Genomic DNA, 4,408 nt, shown 5'->3' with positions numbered 1-4,408 from the left:
GCCAACAAGAAAAAAAATAGAATATGTGCCATAAAAATTAACACAGCGATTATTATAAAACGACTGAATTTCATTGACTTTAAAATAGATTCTAATCAAATAATATGTTATATTAAATGACATGGATCTTTTCCGTTCTACGTATACCAATAGACATTGTGTCTATGCGGAATCCCGGAAAAAAAGAACACAGAAAAAAAGAACAATTTCCAATTTTTTTAATTTTTAAAAACGTTAAAAAAGTACCAGTGGTTAACTAGGGCTGAAATGTTGGAGGGGCTGTAGCCCCCACCTGGCATTAAAAGAAAAGAAACCCGTGGGGGCGATGCCCCCACACATATTTACTTGAAAATATAAAAAAAATCGGAACGATTCTGTTTTAGCAACTTTTCGATTTTTAAATTTTTTTTTTTAAATGTGTGTTTTAGGGTACTTTGTAAGAATGTAAAAAAAAAAGGCCGAACAAACTTTGTTTTGAAGTTATTGATGGAAAACTTCAAAAACTACATTTTTTCGTATATAATGCGCATTTAAAAAAAAAAAAATACTTAGAATTGAATATCACTTGGACAAAAAAATTGAAAATATCCCCCAATTTTATAATCGTATGTAAAACCACCTTGGGCAGGCCTCGGAATTAAACAAAGTTTTAAAAAAGCAAATAATCTACTAGCGTTGCCATTCGCTCGCTTCGCTCGGTTAAAAAAATCGGAAAAACACCAAACACGAGATCCTCCCCGCAGCATTAAAGTAGTGTTGCGCACACTAGCACACGTTTGTACCAATTTCACTGAATGTTCATATTAGCATTTTCTATACACGATAAAATTTTAAAAATAATCTGACTTTTTTTGAGCTTTTTACGGATATTGCCAGTTTTCAATTTTTTTTGTTTTTTTTTTTCTATTAATATCAATAAAGTTTTATCTGTTCGGCCAAAAAGTGTAAAAATTTAATACAAGACTCAATAGCAGTTGCAAAATATTAAGAATACACAGGCACAATTTTTTATTATAAGCATTTAAAGATCGAATTTTGACAAAATTCATGAAATTTAAAATTGAATAACTATTTTGTAGTAAAAAATTTATAAAATGTTCAACTTTTATACATAAGCACAGTTTATTTTTATAGTCATTTTAAGTTCAAATTTGGACGAAATTACATATTAAAATACCTAGAATAACTATTTTAGTTATTTTGCTGTGATTGTATAATATTATTCGTGGGTACATAAAACTTCTAAAGTATACTATTATATATCTATGATAGTATCACGGTTTGTTGTCGATGTATAACGCGATAAGTACCTAATGAATATTGTGATATGATTAATTTGGAATTTATTATAGGTATACCTATTATAGGTCAATTTTTTTTTAATACCATAAATAAGTAGGTATATAATATATGTCTTATACCTAGACTGACATACCGTCTCCGCTCAGAATCGTTTTTCTTATACAATGATATTAAATCATTGAATTCAAATTTAATACCATCCATTAAACAGTGACCCACTTGTAATCTACTGTACAGCATAGCGACATCCACTTACCCTCCTTTTTTTAATATTTATATTAAAATTTTCAAATAATCATCACATGGTACAAAAATACGCCTGAAGTTGGATCCGATAAAACGAAGTTGGCTCAAGATGTTATCCACTTAAGGTGGATATGAACCAAAAAAAAAAAACATACTATAATTGAAAAAATTCAAATTAGGCTTGTAACATTATGCGAAGATTATAAAAACGGTAAAAGGGATATTGAAAATGTCCTAACTACTGTAGCAGACACGATACGATATCATTAATATTTAATTTTGATAAATAATAATAATTTGATATAAATAACTTTTTTTTTTGTGATAATAAACTAATACATTTTTAAAAATTGTTCTTTTTTTCCGTGTTCTTTTTTACCAATTACCGTCTACATGCGTATACCACGTCAGTGATGCCCGCGTTGTCACTCGATCGCTGCGCTGCGCTCTGACAAAAAATCGAAAATATCCCTCGACTTGCTATGCAACACCACATTGTCCCCACCTCAAGTTGGTCACAAGGTAACCACCGTATATCCACTTAATAACGACCTTAATTTACCACTAAATAGTGGTACCCATACGTATTCATAAGCGGAAATTTGGTGAAATTACTGGGGGGGCTGAGCATTATATTATGCTCATTACACTGTACTAAAGCCGCTCGCAATTATTTCAACAAGGCAATTTATAAAGTTCGACATACTAAACAATTTGACCATAATTAAGTACAAAAAAAATTATGTGCCTTATCTTTAACATTTTAGAAGTATTCTAAACAGAAATTATTAAGTTATTCATTTTTAATTTAGAATTATAACTAATGGTGGTTTTAAGGGTTCAAATAAAGTCGGCAAATCCATAAGAGGTGCCTCGTACAAAATGTATAAGTCACATAGTAGTTACCTCCATAGTATATTAATACGTAATTTCACCGAAACCGGGACGATGCGCTACGCGACGCTGACGATTGCTGATAAACAACCTATGCGGGTATTACTTATTAAATACTACATAGGTAATCGCGATCGTTCCAAGTTATGATTATATTTCGTAAAATCTTACGAATTTAATTTATTTTTTAATTCAGTTATTAAAAATTATAAAAATTATTGTTTATTTAGTCACTTTAAAATTTTATGGGTCAGAGGGGCTAAGACCTATACTTTTAACTTCTGGGGGGCCTAGTCCCCTCAAGCCCTCCCCCAGATTTCCACCTATGTACGCATTAAGAGTATGGATAGACGGCGGTTACCCTGTGACCAACTTGAGGTGATGTTGCATAACAAGTCAAGGAATATTTTCGATTTTTTTGTCCGAGCGGAGCGCAGCGAGCGAGTGGCAACGCGGGGATCATGACTGACGTCCCCCCTAAAAAAGGGGTATCCTATAATATGTAGGAAATGGTATATACGTATAACGGAAAAAATCCCATAATCCCATTATTATAATGTTATTTTGATACAATAATTATTGTTGTGTTATATTCTATTAAAATTGAAAAACATAATATTTAAAAATTCTACTATAACATTTTAATTGACGTAAGTGTGGCATTCAATAACATCAAAATAATTTGCCGCAAATAGGCCAACCCTGGTTTAAACGATACATATATGGGTGATTTTATAAGTAAAAAAATTACCGTTTGAGTCGCAGATTTCCATACTAAACATAGCGTGTACTATACAGTAATACAGTATGTTCCAGAAGTCCCATATCACCCTTAGTATCTCCATGGAAAATCAATATATTAAAATGCAGTTTTTTTACAGTAATAACTAATAAGTATGGAGATTCTGATTGAATAGCATAATACTCGGTTTTTTTTTCAAAATAGCCATATGTTATCGTATTTTTTAAAACCGTTAAAAAAAAGATATTAAAATTTAACGAAAATCACTCAAGTCAGAACTAATTATTATTTTGAATTTCTAAGAATAATAGTTTTGTTACATTTATTTACATTGCATACGGCGTTAGCAAAATACGATTCACATGCTTTAATCAGAAATTGGAACGCTGATATTTTGTATGACACTCTTATCTAATTATTTGTGAAAGCTTTCAGTTATAAGATTAAAAACTTAAATTTTTAATACCTAACTGATATTTTGTATGTCATAATTCATAATACTCTCAAAAAAAAATAATTGTTTTTTAATTTTAATAATAAAATATCTATTTAAATCTGACAAAACTAATACATACCTAATTAAAGTTTAGAAATAATAAAATAACAATAGCTATGTCTTATCGTTTACTGAACCGTTAATATAGTGAAACTGGTTTTCTATTTTTAAATATTTTAATTATCATGAAATAAACCTAAAATTACGAATGGTCTAAATTTTATCTTATAGTTATTAATATAATTTATAATAATAATATTTATGCATATCTCAGTTTTGTAAAATATAATTAAAATTTTTCACTTGTGTTCAGGGGCGGATTGGCCTATCGGGAAATCGGGAAACTTCCCGATGGGCCGGTTCTTGTGAGGGCCGGCAGGGCCGGTATAATTATTATAATATATTTACAAAAACAAATTATATTTTTATAATTTAAGCATAATATATATTAGGAAAATCAAATACCTACGAAGGTATTATGTTTAATATCTTAAACTATTGCAATTCATAGAAGGAATTTCGGTATTTACACTATTTTCCCTCCAATTCATGCTAATGTATTATTTAGAAATATGTGGTATTGGTATTTTATTATTTATTTTTTATATTGTATGGTAGAATTCAGTTAGTTGCGTGATAATATTGATAACCTTATTTTATCATTATTTATGTGTATTTTGATTTTGAACTTTTTTACACAAACGAGTTACCGAGTATAGTTACAATAC

This window comes from Acyrthosiphon pisum, chromosome A2 (genome assembly GCF_005508785.2).
Source record: "Acyrthosiphon pisum isolate AL4f chromosome A2, pea_aphid_22Mar2018_4r6ur, whole genome shotgun sequence".
Classification (NCBI taxonomy): Eukaryota; Metazoa; Arthropoda; class Insecta; order Hemiptera; family Aphididae; genus Acyrthosiphon; species Acyrthosiphon pisum.
This window is presented reverse-complemented; position numbering follows the sequence as displayed.